At 42.5% G+C, this 18,399-nt stretch overlaps 1 protein-coding gene across 7 annotated transcripts in view; it reads right to left on the reverse strand.

Moving 5' to 3' along the window:
• Positions 1-16,270, reverse strand: part of rerea (arginine-glutamic acid dipeptide (RE) repeats a) — a 130,378-nt gene extending 114,108 nt beyond the window's left edge. For 2 of the 7 annotated variants that reach the window (XM_085145031.1, XM_085145028.1), the window contains exons 1-2: positions 15,885-16,269; positions 8,114-8,159 (exon numbers count right to left, since the gene is read on the reverse strand). The gene's annotated coding sequence lies outside the window, so the exon portion shown is untranslated. Of the gene's footprint in view, positions 1-8,113; positions 8,163-15,884 lie in introns of all 7 variants that reach the window. The other 5 variants (XM_085145030.1, XM_085145027.1, XM_085145029.1 and 2 more) reach the window with 3 other exon arrangements.
• Between the last annotated feature and the right edge of the window lie 2,129 nt (positions 16,271-18,399).

Raw genomic sequence — 18,399 nt, forward strand, 5'->3', positions numbered from 1 at the left:
GGCGTGAGAGACTGTGGGCAACCCACTCAGCACCTGCTCCCCAACTCTACCTCAGCCCCCTTAAGGTGCCAGGGTCAATTAGTTACATCCCTCTATTCATGCTCTCAGCCTGGATCAACAGAAGCAACTGAAGAGCAGCCTGACAACAAGAAGAGCTCTCAGCTGCCCATCAGCAAAATAATAAATTCAAAGTTTTTAAACAAATCAACCAATGTATTAAAGCATAATAAAAAAACTATAATTCATCAACTAACATTACACCTTCTCAAAATGTGAGTATTTTTTATTAACAAAAATTATGTTTCAGTTTTTTAGTTAATCAGACAAATTAAAATATAAACAAATCACACTGAAACACTATTAATTCTTTGATTGGAAGCCATAATTGATGAATGCCTCAACAGTGAAAACAAGCAATTTCCGCAAATCTCCAACTGGCTCTTTCTCTCTTTTTGTGTGTGTGTGTGTGTGTGTGTGTGTGTGTGTGTGTGTGTGTGTGTGTGTGTTTCTGAGAAAGAAGAGGGATGGTGGCTTCGGAAATAGACAGCTTTTTGTTCTGACCCCACAGCTGTCACTAGCATAAGAGGGCCAGTCACAGGCAGCACACATGAGCATTTTAGATATACAGTCCCACCCCCTTGACACTGCAGCAGAGGAGGAACAAGAGGGTTGTGCTTTAGGTGGCAGGACCCCTGGGGATGCTGTCGTATTCCACAACAGGGCAAAAATCCACTAAATACCTGGTCAATACTTCGAATCCCGCACCATGACTGTGCCCCTAACGCCCGTAATGTTCTTCCTTATAATCCAAATACGAGCCATGTGTGTCCACATCAATCAGCCATTTTCATTTGAGCTTGTGCTCTTCTTTATCACCATTACTACTGCAGTAATTGAGGCGGTGCTATGGAGAGGCTGTGCAGTTTACCTCCATCTGGGAGGTCAAGAGGAATGCAATTGGTTGACAATGATTATGCTCTGCCTGATTAGGCTACGGGCTACCGCTGAATATTTAGCACTGATTAGACTAAACCCTGTAGAGAGCCATGTGGCTCACTAACAAAAGGGACAAGGCACAGGGCAGGGAGAAAAGGCTACTAATCAGCACGAGCTCGCTGAACCGGGCTATCTCGCACTTAATGGCTCGATCAATCTGCTTTTCGCATTTGTACGTCGTCCTTAACGACTCCGTATTTGTGATGACTTTATTTAGCGCTTTTTTGGGGTGAAAACAAACAACAGCTGTGAATAAACATTTAGTTAGTTTTAACAAAGAGCCTATTAAAATCTGCATCTATGAAAATAAATAATTCCCGGGAAACTATCCATTTAGGTGCTGAAGCGGAAAGGGAAATTTTACTGATAACTATGGAGGGTAAGTTGCATGTAATCCACAAGGCTAAAGGGGACACAGCACCAAAAAAAACACAAAACAAAACAAAACAAACAAACATCCCATTCATTAATGAATGAATTCTCCATTCTTTTCTCTTCACTGATTGGAACGACGTCAAATAAGTGACATCAGCCTATTGACTGTGGCCTGTGTTTATATACTGTGTGTCCTTGGAGATCCAGTTTTGCACATTTGTAACATGTAGAGATAGATCGAAATACTTTCACACAGTTATTTATTCATAATCGAGATTTCATTTTTTCCCGCAAACAAAAGGAGGAACCCAAAATTTAAAACAAAAAACAAAGAAACAAACGTCTCCCACTGCTATTGGCCAAATTGTTATTTTAAACATCGCTATCACTCTAGAATTACACAATTGTTGCCTCCTAAAGCGATTGTGATATTTACGCTGAAGTGCCCTCCTGATTGAAACGGTCGGGGGAGGGAGGTGGCGGCTGAGGAATGAGGAAACAGTAGAAAGATGTTAAGAATGCAAAAGAGACAAGCATGGTGAAAATGAGACGAGAGGAGGAAAAAATGACCGGGAGAAATGACAGCAGGGCAGAGGGAGTAAGGAAGGAAAACAGATGGAAGGGAGGCAGGGACACGTGCACTTATTTGCAGAGACTTTTAACTGTCTTGATCCTCAATAAAGAGGCGAAACTGATTAGGTTTATATCAAACGGCTGCTTGTAACACTGTGCCTGTCGCTGAGAGCGCAAATCACAGTCAAGTCAGGTTTTCCTCTTTTCCGTTTGAAAGAGCCGGCTCTCTCCTCACTTGTCTTTCACTCTCTCCTTTATTCAACACCACACAGCCTCCTAAAGCGCCAGCTTGTCAGAGTGACAGATGCAGACACGACCACTGACCTAAATCACTCTTTTCCAGCACATTAACCTCCGTGTCCTTCCACCTTTTACGCAAAACACCAAACACTAACATAGGAAAACACTCCAACACCACCGACATGCTGCACAATGAGAGGCAACCCGCAAACCCCACCCAGCTCTATCTTCATCATCCTCTCTCATTCAAGACTACATCTCAAGTGTCTAAACAGAGAAAAAAAATATGTATCATGCCCTCAGGCTAAATAAATCACTGCCTATTGTTCCTAGAAGGACTTTTTCTACCCAGCATTGTGACAAAAAAATGCGTAAGTGGAGGACACGCAAACATTTCTCTTCACCTTGGAGTCAACGTGGAAGGGATCGATAACACTTTAATTACTGTAGCTCCATGTTTATGAAATGCAATAATCATTCATTAATGATGCAGACAGCGGCAAGCAGGCGGCCGGGGCCGGGCGTCAGGGCTGCGTGCAAAGGTAGGTGAAGGGAGGGGATGGGAGGATTGGCGTAAATGATTCATGGTTTGATATCTCTCCTGTATAATAGGTTCCTCCGGGGAGCTGCCGGGGCTCCGCTGCAGCGACTGACTGCCTGGCTGGATGGCTGCCTGGTTCGCTCCGACTCTGCCCAGGCTGCTTCTGCCACTGCTGCCCAAGATTAAAAAGGCCTGCCTTCCATGAAAAGCGGCTCAGTGAAAACAGAGAGCGGGGATATGCACGTACACACATAAAAGGCTTGATTCAATATCGTCTGACAAAGTATCTGAGGGGGAGTGAAGGAGGGGAGACAAGCGAAATACCAAACTCCTTCTAGGGAGAAAGCATTAGCTGCAGAGATAGCGAGGATACTTGTGACATCTAATGGGAATATGCCAGCGTTTCTTAAAGGATGGGATTTTTCAAGACTCTGTGACTTAAAATAAAACTGATGTACCCACGTGTACGTGAGAAGCTGTGACTCTCTCCGCTGCTCTCCATCTGGGCACCAAAGGTTCTTCCCCAGAACACAACAACGCTCTAAGAAATAGGTGACAGAATGCACTGCCAAGTTTGTCCGAGGTAAAATGCCAATATTTCAGAAACGCAGCCTATTTAGCAAAAACTCCCCTCTATTTCTTCCTTGCCAAGCTCGGAGGATGGACACCTTAAAGTAGCCACGTGTAGGTTTTGTTGGCCGACTTATCGCTCGTGTTACAAAGAGAACTGATGTCAAGTGCGGATTTGGAATTTAAGAAGAGATTTATACAAAAATAGAGCAAGATCACAACCTCTCGATTACCATATCAATACATGCTCTTGGGAGATACACTCACTGACACTGTAGATGCGATTCTATATAGGTGAGGCAAATAATGTAACAAATGAGCTGCTAACTGGAAAGTAATCTCTGCAGCCTTTTTAGCAACATCTCGTTCTTACTTCTCCATATTACGCTGGCTGACTGATAATTACCAACACATCTAGTTTTTGGGGTTTTTTTGCACTTAACCCTCTCTTCTTTGTTGGTAGGTCAGCTTATGATGACATAGCTGTGCTTTTCAGCCTTCTTCTCATAGCACCTCTCCTGCTGTGGCAATCCTCCAAGCTCAGCTCAGCTGTGCCAGCAGTGTATTTATGTCAGTTTTCTCCAACAGTAGCAACACGGTCCGCTCTTGATCTCTCTGAGGAACGTCTTACGAGATCGCCTTTTACTTTCATAACACCTCAGATAAAAGCACAAAAAAATAAAAGCTACTTTTGGCTGCTCCCTTATTCAAAGGAGGGTCACTACAGCAGGGCTTGTGTCTCCTTCGAGGATGAAATCAGCTACCGTCTGCTTATTACCACTACACTATAGAGCAGTGGTTCTTAACCTTGTTGGAGGTACCGAACCCCACCAGTTTCATATGTGCATTCACTGAACCCCTCTTTAGTGAAAAATAAAATGTGATTTTTTTTACTGGTGCACAAAATGAGCCATGCATTTCATGGCGGAGGCTCTGCCGAAATCCTGAGACCGACTCACCGAACCCTTAGGGTTCGATCGGACCCAGGTTAAGAACCACTGCTATAGAGCCCCTATAAAAGCACATAAAAGTACTACGTCATAAAAGAAGAAATTAAGGCAAACAAATGGAAAGGTCTTAAAGCGCCAGTACACCCACCGTATTAGCCGCGTCACGGGCAGCTGGTAATGTCGTCACACAGCCATACTCCAAACACAATTAGACACATTATTAGCTAATTGTTTCTGTCCCAAACCACAAATATGGAAAAAAAAATACTCATGCTATCACATCTGCAGGATACATTGACTTCCAAGTTAGCAATGAGAACAGAACTACTTTAAAGTGTCCTCCCCCAGGAGCTCCACAGGGAGCTAACTTAAGAAACAAAAACGGAGGAAATTTGTGCTAAATAGATATTAACTCTAAAAAGATACCAGCTAGATTTAGCATAGTGGGACTGTTGAGGCTTATTATGTGCCACAGAGGAATTTAATGTGCACTGAAAGAGGGCTACGCAATTTACCCCTAATTTCTTACAGTGTAACTGCATTACAGGGAAAAGCATAAGGTCCAAAGTGGAGAGCGGGAATTGTTACTCATGAGAATACAGGCAAATCAGCATTGCTTTAAGACAGACTTGAAAAATCATAAACTTATCCCTAATAAGCCACCACCCCACATATGCCCCAATGTATCTCCTCTTCACCCGCAGAAAGAGAGGGGGGGATGAAGAGATTAAAGTTGTAACGTGTTGGGCTAATCATAACATAGACAGTTTAGTGCCATCTCGCATAATTAAATGCTTTGCACTAACCACCTAATGCATACTAATTTGGAACAATCCACTCCTAGAGCTGGCAGACCATGAAGCTCCCTGCAAAGGAGGTGCTTGTCTCACTCTCCCTCTGCGTATGTGTGTGTGTGTGTGTCTGTGTGTGTGTGTGTGTGATTTGCAGAGGAGTAAGGTGCTAAAGGTCAGCCTGCGGACTTGAAAGAAAAGGTCAAGCATTATTACAACATGACTAAATAAACAGGCTGTGCACAGCCCCCAGCCCAGCCGCTGCGAACACTCGAAGCCTCTACCTACAAGCCGTACTACCTGCCTGTTTGGCTGGTTGGGATTCAGCTTCATCCCTTGTCTTTATCCACATATCCCTCCAGCTCTACGACAGCTGACATGAGGACTGTCATATCCTGCCTAGATTCTTATCCCATGCTGGCTTTATTGCTCTTTTCCTCCTGAGTAACAAACACACATCCACACATGCGCACACACACGCACACACAGACACAGAGCAAACGAGAGAGGAGCGAGGGAAGCGGGGCTGCTGGAGCGTGCTTTAAAGCACATTAATATTAATTGCAGCACTAGCTGGAGTGATAACATAGACAAGATGCCCCTGCGAGGGAGCTGGGCGCAGTCAGTCCCTGCTTTTTGTTAGCAGCACTACTCATCTGTTGGCCGTGGTGAGACGGCAGGATGACGAGCATTTCATCTTTGAATTGCTTGTTTTATATTAGAAGGGGTCTACCCTCAGCAGAGAGGGGAATTTGTGTTTGAGAGCGGTTCCTGTGTGTGGGCGCGTGTGCGTGTGTGTGCACAAGGCTAGCCGTGATTTAAAAGAAAAAGACTAGGGAAGATGAATTATTAGACTAGTGGCTACATCAACAGCAATAGAAATGTGCTTTAGAGGTAACAGAGAGTGCTTAAGCGATCTTGCTTTTATCTCCTGTGCTCTGCCTGGCTTGGCTGCATTTTATGTCCTCCACACACAACTCAGTATTCTGTGAGAAATGAGCTCTGCTAAAGGATGTAAATAATCTGCTGTTCTGCTTAGAAAACCTGCTTTTTCAGGACAGTGGAGGCAAAAAAAAAAAAAAAACCAACAACAGCAGAAACAAAAAAACAAATCGAGTTGAAGCCTGGGTGTTGAAGCTCATCTCCACCTCTTGGCTTTTTTTTCTCCCCCTGTAGCAATAGCAGGCAGCTGCAGGCATCAACAGATGACAGCTATATCTCTATAGTCCTCCATTTTTACCTCACCCTCTCTTTTTTCCATTTCTGTCAATTGCTATTGAGAAACTGACGCCGTGTTTGGTGCCGCCTCGCTGTAGTGGGTTTGGGGCTGTACGATTTTGTGCCTTTTTTTTCCCTTCTTCTCCCCCCCCCCCCGATTTCCCCCCAGACTCATCAATGCCCCATTACCAAGTCAAATCAGGTGGTGCTGCAGATATTTGCCGAGTACCAAGGCTGCAAGCAGAGACACACAGAGGATTCGTTTAGGAAGCCTGGGAGGTTTTCTAACGGTATGCTCTCCACAGGATCACAAAACAGGGTGAGGAGGTGAGCGGAGGAGAAATCACTGCTGGCTAAATGCTTGTGAGTGGTTTATGGCTCAGAGGGCAGAAAGGGAAACAGAGATGTGGTAATGCATCTCTCTGACACTCCTTTAAGCAGCCGACCAGACTGTAATCTCATGGGCCCTGTAGTAGTCGCACGTTATTGTTTCTCATTTCACATGTCACAAACAATTAAAACGCGCCTGTCGATTCCCGTGCCCCATGAGCTCCATTTACCCATGAAACAAAAAAAAAGAAAATACACGTTTGAAAAAAGGAGAAAAGAAACAGCCAGTATGATCTCTTTTCTTACATGTATCCACATTCCTAAGCTAAATTCCCAAAAATTGCCACGTATATTTCTCACTTTCATCGTCTTTATCTCCCTGCGACAGCAAATATAAAGTGAATGAGCCCCGTGTAATGTAAGCAGCTGCATTAGCGAGGCAGAGTGATAAAGTGAAAAGCAAAAAAAAGGGGGGGAGGTAAAGACAATTCGTCCTTTTAGTTTCCTCTGCCTGTTGTCATCCTCTTTATAGCAGCAGCTACACAGGCAAGACAAAAAAAAGAACTCTGGGGAAGAATCAGGCAGAAGAAAAGAGAGAAAGGGAGAAAAAAAGTAGCACTGTGTGTTTTATGTAGAGATTTTCACAAGCCTGTTGTTGATTAGAGGAAAAGGCTGAGTGCTAAATACAGAGGGAAACAGGGAGAAGAAAGGGAGGACTGCTGGTTCTCCAGGAAAGGGTCTCTGAGGGCTGTCAGAGGTGCTGGTGAATCTCTTCCCTGTGAGGAAGCCGCTGCACTTAGGAGAGAAATTTAAACTCCTACTGTTATGAGAATTTTTGGCTTTCATTACACCAAGGGCGCATGTCGATGCTCTCGTGGATGCATCAGAGTGCACACGCACGATGCGAAGCCAGATGCCAGCTTTCTCTACCGGAGTTTTTGCTGGCTTTGTGCCGAGCAGATCGTTTGCTTTGTGCCAAGAATAAAAAGGCAGAGACTGAAACTCTTTGACGGCGCTCTCCCCGCGCTCAATCGCGATCATGAAACGTGTGCACGGGAAACAAAACCGTCCGCCACTTTGACTAGGGATCCGCGCGACGGCGTGCGACCATCTCGCCCGTCAGTCGCGCTGTTTAAAATTAACCGGAGCAAATCGAGATGGAGCGCAGCTGACTGGACCCATCCAGTTGGAATTATTTGAGATGTGACAAGCACTTAATCAAGCTGTCATCTGCAGCGCCGCACTAATGCATGAACGAAGAAACAAAGCAGGATTGCGAGGAGCTGGAATCGAGCTCGGCTATGCAAAGAACCACGCCGAATATCGTTTTTCCTCATTTGAGGAAGTGGCGAAATGAAGAAAGGAAGAGAAACCCGGCCTCCCAGCGAGCTGCTGTGCCCCAGCTCGACTAAGTGACAGTGAATCCTACAGTGAGTCGATTTGCTGCTTTTGAGTGCCTGAAAACTTGTCTGGCAGAGTGCTCACAGGGGAGAAAGACAGATGGGGAGAATGTAGGGACGGAGCCTCACCTGTAGCTGTCTTCTATTTGTCTGTTCATCCCTGGAGGCTTTTGGGCTGCTTTGGTACAACAAGGGAGGGTGGGGGTAGGGGGTAGGGACAAAGAAAGAGCTCTGAGGCCATCAACAGACAAAGCAAGAGACAAAAGGACAAGTTTACAGGTAAATAGTGAAGAGTAGCTGGCAGGAGGGCTGAGGGAAGCTCGGGTTTCAGACAATCGATGATCACTCACTCTTCCACAAAAACAAAGATGTTAATAACATGACATTCACCTCGAGGAGCATGTCTTGCTGCTGCTTTATACCAGAGTTACAGAGCAAAAAAACTACAAAAAAAACAACATTACTGAATACACAAAAAAAATGAAATCACATGTGCAAAGCAAAAGCAGGAGCACTCGAAGATGACACAGAAAGACAACTGTATTGTCATCTTAAAGAGGATCTATGAAATCAGTGGGACGAGATCAATGCCGCCTCTCCCTCGCTCTCACGGCACTTTACATAAGCAGCAATAACCATCACAGAGGCCATCATCTAAGCTCACCGATTTCCTGTGCAGGACTTGCAGAAACCTCCAGGCTACAAAAAGCGCCTCTCACTCCGAGCAATGGTCACATCCACAACTTCACAGACAAGGCAGGGAGGAGGAGGAGGTAGAGGAGGAAAGGAGCTGAGGAGAGGGAAAAAATACCACAGGCAAGATAGAGAGAGCTGGAAGGCAGGGAGAGAGTGAGGGGGAAAAAATGAAGAGAGGTTGGGGGAAACTAGCAGTGCATCTTCATTACAGTATAGCACAGAGCTCTGGCATCGACTAGCCAAGCAGTGTAGTAAGAGCTCCTCATCCTCTCAGTTAATTAGGATTTCTGCTGCTTCATTTTGGGGCGAGGGACAGGATGTTGGAGGCTTGATTACCTTTTATTTCCCAGCCTAACGGCTCGGCTGCCTCTGCCGCTTTATTAACAGGAGATCTTGCAGATTTACAGCTCCACAGCAAACATCAATTTCAATAATTACAAGAAAACTGTTAGAGGGGACACAATGAAACGAGAGTGTGGGGTTTTTTTCCCCCCCTTCCCTCCTCCCCACCTTCACCGCTCCAAAGCTCCTCCCCTCTTTCACGGGATCTAATTTCCATAGATGTGCCCTTTTCATGACTGCATGCCACAGACACGTTAAAACACACACAGATTTGCCTCAGTCACACTTGGCACTCTGAACGCTTTATAACCACTCCCTGGCCTGAAGGGCAAAGGAAATACTTCAACCTAAGCATTTGTGTAGCCATAAAACAAAAATGAGTGAAAGATGATCTGTTAGTGCTCAGCACAACCCCCCGACCCCCCACCCCTGTGCAAAAAAAAAAAAAAAATCTATCACATCACTGGATAAAACATCTTTATGGTGTAAACTGGATAATACAAGGGATTACAAGTCTCCTTTTTAAAGCTATATCTTTACACGCTGGCAACATGCCTAGATATTAGATTTCACCTTCTGACAAGGTGCAAGTGTGAGACTAAACTGAATGCCTCTCTCAAACAAAAGCTCCATCTAGGGAAAGCTATAATAGCAATCATTATTAAAAAGACATCGGATTCTGAACAGAAAAGCACAGATTCCATTTGAATAAAATCAATAATTGTGTACACTTGCAGTGCATTGCCTTCCTGTCTTCTCATCTTGCTTGCTAATGTTTCTTTCATGAGCCAGCCCACTGCTGGTGACATTATAGCTACAGCACTTCCACAAGTCCCCGATGGATCGGTGAAAATGGTTGGCGTAAAACACAATTAGTACGGTCCATATGGCTGCTAGTGGAGGAGGAGCCGGAGCGGTCCCATGTGGTTTTTATAGAGGCCTGCTCTTTTGTTACCCTAAAGATCAAACTGTTGTCATAATAATGGGGTCGTTTTAATTCTGTCGCTTGGTTTTTGTAAATCGGCACTTCGTCGACACATCCTTGCCCCGACTCGATGACTTCTGGCAAATAAATTGACCAACCTTGGCTCACAGCCTAATCGATAGCTCCTTCATCATGATTAATGGTTCATATTGGATAATGGGAGGAAATTTAATGTGAGGGGAGCGTTACTTCCTGATTTCAGCGCTCAGCCCTATTGATTGGTCATAACCCTCCTTTTTTGGCCAATGGAATGCGCTGATAAGAGCCGTGTGTTCGACCTATGTAAACTGAGCACAGAGAAAATGATTTACTGTGCTTTAGGCGCGTCTTATTCACTGATAGCTCTGTATGCCCAGCCTGACAAGCATTTTCTTGCCTGAGAAACGCAGACACCTTTTACTGAGTTGAAGCGAACAACAACAGCTTGAGGCAACAGATTTATTACAAATTGATCTATTAGATAGCACTGCTGTGCTTCGCTGTTTTCTCTCCCTCTCGCTCCCGCTCTCTCTGACAACCTTCCCCTGATGGTAGCTAGAGTGTATCAGAGTGGAAGTGCTACAGTGGCAAATCTAAACCCAATCCTCAGAACTCATTTTCTCTGTGCCGGCTGCTGGAACTAGGGTACAGAGACAAGATGTCCATCTTTAAACCCAGTCGATCCAGCTCAAAGTCCCAGTGTCTAAACTGAAGGCTCGGCAGGCTCAATAGGTGTTCCTAACCTGCAAGGGCAAGCAAGGACGCAGTTTACCCGAGGCATCTTGTGTACAGGAGAGCGGAGAGCCACAATGTCACGCGGGTCGTTTCCTTATGGCGGTTGAACCCTGAGATCACCGCTGACTTGCGTGACCGTCTCCATTAAAACATCACTCACAGGCTTTCCAGCCCTGCAAACTGTGCCTCGTGTGCAGCCGTAGCCGCAACATATCAGTGCGATATCTGTGTTAGTCACAGAGGCAGAGCGGCACAGCCAGCACATTACAAAAAGATCTATGTGCAATTTGTCTCATCCACACTGTTGAAAATCAATGTCCTGCATACCCAGTGTTGTGCAGAAAAACGCAGCATAACGAGCCATTACGGCCACTTTTAATTAATGACAAAAGCGTGTTTGTCTGGACAGCAGACAGCTGTTATTGACACATCTCTCTATAAAACAATCAATTAAACCAACTGCATCATTTAGACTAGCTAATCAAAGTGGCTCTGATAAGTATCACGTAGTGGCCATTTACCATAATCAGTTTTTTGTCTGGTTTTATGTTTTTTGCTTTATGCTTTCATATCGTTTTATCAAAAGATACATCATGCTGAATCTAAGCCTGAAGCAGATTTATTAATAACCGAGCTAATGAATCAAAACCCCGTACACACTTGTGTATATAATAATAGGTCCAACACATCTACAGAAACCTTAACCGTCACCAGCAGGAGGAGATTATGAAATACTCCGTTTTGCTTTAGGTTTAAACTGATAGAAACAGATAAAGCTGGCGGGTTATGTAGGCCTAAATATATGCTGTCAATACTAACAGCATATACTGATCGAGAAACCGCACAGGCTCCATTGTGCCCCCTTTGCTTTAATCACCCCATCTTTCATCTGTGCTACAAAAGAAAAGAGGGCTATCGGCTCCCGGATGCAATAAATGTGCGTGTCGCTGGAAAGGGAGCGGGGAGTAGGGGGGTGTTTCTGTCTAAGATGTTGAAATATTCTGGTTAGAGTGTATATGTCTATATAAACATCTTCAGGCAGGCGGCTGCAGGGGGTGTGCGCAGTAAAAAACACTGGTATGCATTGTTTGTGTTTCTGCACCACTAGCGCCATGCCGTGTCATTACATGAGGCAATCTCTTACCTAATCAGCACTGACACACACAGCAGCAAAGTACTCCTCCTCCTCATCCTCATCCTCATCACCCCCCCCCCCTCTCCTTCTCCTCAGGGGCCAGCCAGCTGATCCTACACCATTTCATTTTCCTCCTTTACTGTGATGGCAAATGGCTGACTATTTTTTTTTTTTAACTTTCCTTTTTAATTCACACTTCTTTTTTTGCATGAAGTGCTATTAATAGGTTATGGCAATAAAGTGAAAAACTAGGCCTGTGCCCACATGTTGCGTTTTAAATGGTAATTAGTAAGGCGTGCACACAGGAAACCAGCAAATGCGTAAAACTCCCATATACTCCCAGATATTTGCTGTCGCTTCACAAGGCTCGCAAATGTTAGCTAAAGCCTCCTTTTCCAGTCGATTTCTCCAAATTCCACTGTCCAACCACTTGTGCACATTAGGCACAAAGAGCACTGACAGTTGCACGATGAAATATGTAGAAAAGTTTCTTTCATGTCTTGAGATGCTTAGCAATAACACCAGACAAAATATATCTGATTAATTAAGACGTGAGTCAACGCAAACAGACAGCGTTTGTAAAGATGAAGTGAGACCAACTTCGCCACGGCTGAGCTTGTGCAGAAAGCAGATTTGATCACATCAAATACCACCAGCAGTATGTAGCAAGACAGCTCACGATTGTTAACACGAGCGGCGCTTGCTGATACCATCTCCTTGGCACAATTGTGGAGCTGCAGAGGCCCGAATCAAACAAAGATGAGATATGATGCGGCGTGCTTGGATCTCCTCTTATGAGAGGTGAAGGGAAGCTGTCAGGGAACACAAAACAACATCCTGCATCTTGCCTCCTCTGACTTGCTGGCAGAAGCCAGGAGGAGGAAGAAGAATAAGAGGAGGAGGAGGAAAGGGGAGTGTGCTTGCCTCATTTCTGCCAGTGTGCCCTGTGCGTGTCAGTCCAATATCTTAAAACAACACATGCAAGGCTTTGCTACAGCCAATTACCCAGCTCTTGGCACGGGAACTGAAAAACATCTTCGGAGAACAATAAAGAGAGCTTGGCTTGTTGCGCGTGCTGTCAGTAAGTGCTGACAGATTGTTATTTTTAATGAATATACAGCACTTGAATGGCCCATCAAGCGGTCTTTGAGCGAACATTGCTCCTTTGTTCAGAGCATTAATTTTCTATGTAACAACCAGATATCTTGCAAAGAAACTGATATCAAGCACTGTAAAAGTAAAAAGCTAAATCAGTTTATCTTTGTCCACTGCATCCTCTTAATGCTGCTTCAAGTGTGCACAGTCATTAGAATATAAATACAAGGCAATGCACTCGCTTGATTACAAATGTCACGTAGATGCTTGATTACACATCATTTCCTGTGCCGGCTCTTTAAAAGAAGACATTTCGCTGCTTACCAACCTCTCTCGCCAGCATAATCAAATACTGTATATGAAACCCTTGAGCAGAACGGCCTCGAACAAAACAATAAATCAGCCTAATCACCCCTCGTTGAAACGCAACCCCAACCTTTCTGAATGTGAAATACACGATAGCCACATATGGACGACAGCTTCAAATGGCGTCAAGCACGGCAGAAACAAACCTCCATCACTGACAATAAAGTGGCTGTGAGACAAGACTTGGGAGAATCCTCCTTTATGGGGATTCACGAAGATACGACAAAGTAGAGGACAACGGTGAGATGCCGTTTGAGCATGGCATGTAAACACTGAATTGCAGCGCATGTGTATTGAAAGATCATCCAACAAAAGAGGCATCAGAGCACAGTGAAACGGGCTTTTCCTCAGCATTGCCTGGCCTTTGCCACACATTATTCGCAGGAAGCTGCCATTACTCAAACGCGTATTAGTCATTAAAGGAAAATAGCAGGGTTATTACACTTCTCTTATCATTACTCTGCTGGCACTGCTGCTGCTGCTACTACAGCCACACAGCTAGATTAACATTCGATGGACGGGGTGTGTCATTGGATAGGTGACTCCAAGTAATTTTACCCACTGCTGCTCCTGAGATCCCACTCAAATTGAAACACTATAAAACACCCTGACCACTTAGCAGCTCTGCGAGTAGCATGACAGAAAGAATCAAAAAAGGAACAGCACAAATCTTCTGCCTTCTGCTACTCTGAATTGTTCTCTTGGCCGGACCTAAAACATATTGTTTTAGAAAAACCATAAACCAAACATTAAGGTGCTTTTCAGCCAAAGCGGCGCTGAGGTACTAATCAACATATAGCCTCTAATGGCAGACCTCTGTACCCTAGCCTAGCAAGTTTACAGGCTAAGTGGTAGTTAAAGAAAATCACAAACCACTAAGCTACTGGCAGCAGGAAAAGCCAACAAAACATCAGATGGGAATATGCAAGATGTAAGGATTAGCAAAATCCCAGTTTTTCCCCCCCTTTTTTCCCTAAAGACATGACCAACAATAATCTTCAGTCTTTAAGTAATGCTCTATAGACACAAAACATTTCTGGCCACATAGCTGTATCTGAGATTGCTTTATTGCTAAATTCTCTGTTTATAACAAACACACAAAGTTTGTCTGACCTCTATGTTCAGTGTCACGTCACTATCAGGAGACTTGAACAAGCTGCAATGACTGGATAGATGTGGTGGCAGCAAAGTAACAAAGCCTATCCAGACCAAGCTTTTTAAAACCATTAAACTTGCTGGGCGTGTTTTACAGTGCATCGCTATCAGGATATCAGATCATTCATTGATGATTTCCCTATGCCCAGCCTAACACTGTGCCACTCTGACAAGTGAGGAAACGCAGGTTTTGTCCTTAAATTCATTTAGACTCTTTCAGTGGACTGAAAATAGCGTAGCATTTACAGAGCAAACGAAATTTTCACACTCCTTTGATCATTTACTATAGTGCGCTCTCTTCGTGCATTGTGAAGCCCTCAATTGTTCAGGGCTGTGTAGTCAGTGAGGTAAAAGAGTCAAGTATGAGTCACAAGCACTCAATAAAAATAAAAACACACTTTCCTGCTGGTTCTTCTCTTTTAAAGTTAGAGGTAGTAAAATGTGCATGGACTGCATAATATTTGGAAACTATTGCCTTTCAAGGAGGAATTATGCAACATATTTGTGGCCAAACATTACTCGTTTGTTTACTATTTTCAAACTTGCAATTCATCTTAACTTTGGTTTAACGCTGCAAAAAACAAAATGCCCCCTGATTAAAAAAAGAAAAAAGTATGACCTCTCCAAACACCAAGAAACCTTCAGCTGATGTAGTCTCTTAAATGCTTTCAACTTTCTCAGGAGAAAGTGAAGTCTTAAACCCACTTCTGGCTGTTGTATGTGTTGACAAATATCTTCAGTGTAGATTACATCTTTCATTTTCTCACAGCAGCACGAATGTGCTCTCATCCGGTGTTTAAAACCAGGCCAGACCACACTCCTAAATAACCACGAACTGCGATCTAGATAACAATAATTGAGCACAAGTCAAAACACACAAAAGACAGCTAGTTAGCTTCGCTGGCTAACGTTTCCAAGGGCTAGTGACAATAGCTGAATGGCTAAGACTATTCCCTGGAAAAGACATAGCACACTGGGTATTTCAAAACAGGGAAAAGCAAGCTATGGGGTACTGCGATGTTATCTGTGCTGTCATACCACAAAGTGTTTAATAAATTAAAGTCGTGTTGTGTGTACTGGACGAGGTCTGTAATAACCGGTGCCAACGAGCTGTTTGTATCCAGACATTACTCTGCTCCTAGCTGGCATTCCCAATCAGTGCTAGTCACTGGCGCTAGCCGCTAATGTTAGTTCATAGTAACCAGCAACACCAACAGCAAGGGGCAACCAAGTCTATCAGCTAACTAGCTAGCTAATGCTAATAGGCAAATTAGCCAAATAGCTAACAAGCGATGATGTACGTTAACAGTCCAACGTTTACATACTCTTCCGTTAATTTGTGTCATTTCTCCCTCGTTTGCTGATGAACGTTAAATGCAAAAAGACTGCTGATTGCAGCTCACAGCACTTACCTTAAAGAGCTTGATCTACAACATCTGTGATTTGTTTGATGAGAGACTGCAACAACAAACAATAGCAGCAGCAGCAACAGCAGCAGGGGCAATTAGCCAACGTTAGTTAGCCAAGTGTCGCCACTACAGAGAGTAGTACAACAGCTGCAGTGCCACCTGTATATCGTTTGTTATATAGCTATAACCGAGAGAACCACGTTTGGTATAACGCTGTCATAAATGATGGACTTCAGAATAAAGAGAGAGTAATCGTTGCCGGGATGCTCAGACTAGTGTATGTGAGAGGCACTCAGCATGACAGCATCCTTCTTCATCTTGGGGTGAGAACAGTTGGGGGGTTCTCAAAGTTCAACCGGTAAAATATCGTCACCCACTGGCCAAAACTGGAAACATCCAGCGACACTGGGAGTCCTCTGGATGTCTATTCTGTAGCAACACTTGGTCCATCTTCATCCTTTAGCTCAGAAAATTAGGATAGTATTCAAATGGGGAAAAATTAATTTACAGTTAAATAATTTAAGTGTCACATTATAAAGCATATTGTAAATAAAAACAGAAATGGAAGACTACAATTTGGTAGTTACTATATCAGTACAAAATGCTGACAGACCATTTATTTGCACATACTTTTTGCTTGAACTGATAAACAGCTTGATACTATGCTGCATAAGAATCAAATATAATATATATAATAATGACTTTTTTGTGTATTGTATAGATATAAACCTAGTGTACATACACAAAATAAAATAAAATAGAATAGAAAATAGAATACAGTGTTTGTCTGTCACTGTTATAGTGTTTTTAAACATCTCACTTAAGCAACAATAGTAAGGTTTCGCAATAGAATAGAATAGTACAGAATGGTGTGGATACTGGAAAATACTCTACTTTTATGTTTCGTTATTGCCAGTGAAATTGTGAAACAATAAGAAAGTATACAAAGCAGCTATATACTTTTATAGAACGGTTACATTAGATTCTGTTTTTTATTTATGAAGGAAAACTATAGAATAATAACAAAATTCAATAGCAGCAATATGGAAAAAACTATAAAACTGCTTAAGAATAGAATAGAATAGAATAGAATAAAAAGATTACTATTTTGTTGTTACAAAGGAAATTGTGAAAGAAATAAAAAAGTAACTAGAGATAATCATAGAATAGCATCAGTAGAAGACGTTCTTATTACAATAAGAATAGAATAGAATAGCTTCTTAGACACTTTAATCATAACAGAGTAACTATACACATTTATAGAATAGAAGTTTTTACTAGAATTGTTTTATTATTATTAGAGTAGAGTACAGTAGAATATTAACAGTGAAGCTGTGGATTACAATACAAGAGGACAAAATAGAATAGAATACCTCTTTCAACACTTCAATATACAGAAAGAGCTGTGGAATAATAACAGAGTAAATATTTGTAGTTATTGAATAGCTGCACTATAAGAAGTTTTTATTATAATAATTATTTAGCATAGAATAGAATAGAATATTATACTGCTGTTGACACTTTAATAAGCAGTAAAGGCTATGAAACAGAGTAGAGTAGAGTAGAACACATCTTGTATTACATGAATTTAGGGTAAGAACTATGGAATCCAACAGAATAGAATATCTCATTAGACCCTATAACATACAGTAAGGACTTTAGAATAATAGCAGATTAACTATATGCATTTATAGAAAAGCTGCACAAGGATATTTTTTTTGGTCATTATGTTTTATATTGGAATAGACTAGAATAGACTAGAATAGAATAGAATAGAATAGAATAGAATAGAATAGAATAGAAGATGTGATCATATGCAACACTAATTCTAGAGTACATTAAAGGTAAAAAAGAGACACATAACTCTTTAAGTGAGATGAGCACAAAATTAACACAGTTTAATCCCATAGATTTGCACATTATGTATTTGGATTATTTAGTTTGGATTTATTTAGTTTCGTTTAATTCATGTCGGATAGAGTTAACAGTTATCCGTCCTGTGCATTTAATGCTCATTAGTTTTACTGTTAAGTTCAGCTACATCTTTCCTAAATAAATGTGATGCTACAAAACTTTAATTTATTTGGGGTTATTGTCGTTTGAATGAAAATTACTAAGTTGATTTATTTTGAAATTGGAATTAACACGGAGCCATTTTGTTTAATTGGCTTAACACTGTTTAATTTTTCAACTTTTCATGTGCTCACGTTTGAATTTAATTGAGTGCCAAGACTCTACCTTTTGGGATCTATTCAGCAGTCATAATGTGTATATTATATAAACATATCCGAAACATGCCCAGAAGTTTTGAGGAAGTCCAACAAAACCAACTTTCAGAATTTATTTATGATGAAGCGACAACATTTAGATGTCCCTCAGAACCTCGCTATCCCTCTTTACCCACACCAGCTCCTATTTTTAAAAAGTATAGTCAGAAAGGTGCACCGTTTCATCTGAACACTAGAGGGAGCAGGTCTAAAGGAAAACATTGGGTATAATTTACGCTGTAATATCGCTT

The sequence above is a fragment of the Neolamprologus multifasciatus genome, chromosome 20, assembly GCF_963576455.1.
Source record: "Neolamprologus multifasciatus chromosome 20, fNeoMul1.2, whole genome shotgun sequence".
Classification (NCBI taxonomy): Eukaryota; Metazoa; Chordata; class Actinopteri; order Cichliformes; family Cichlidae; genus Neolamprologus; species Neolamprologus multifasciatus.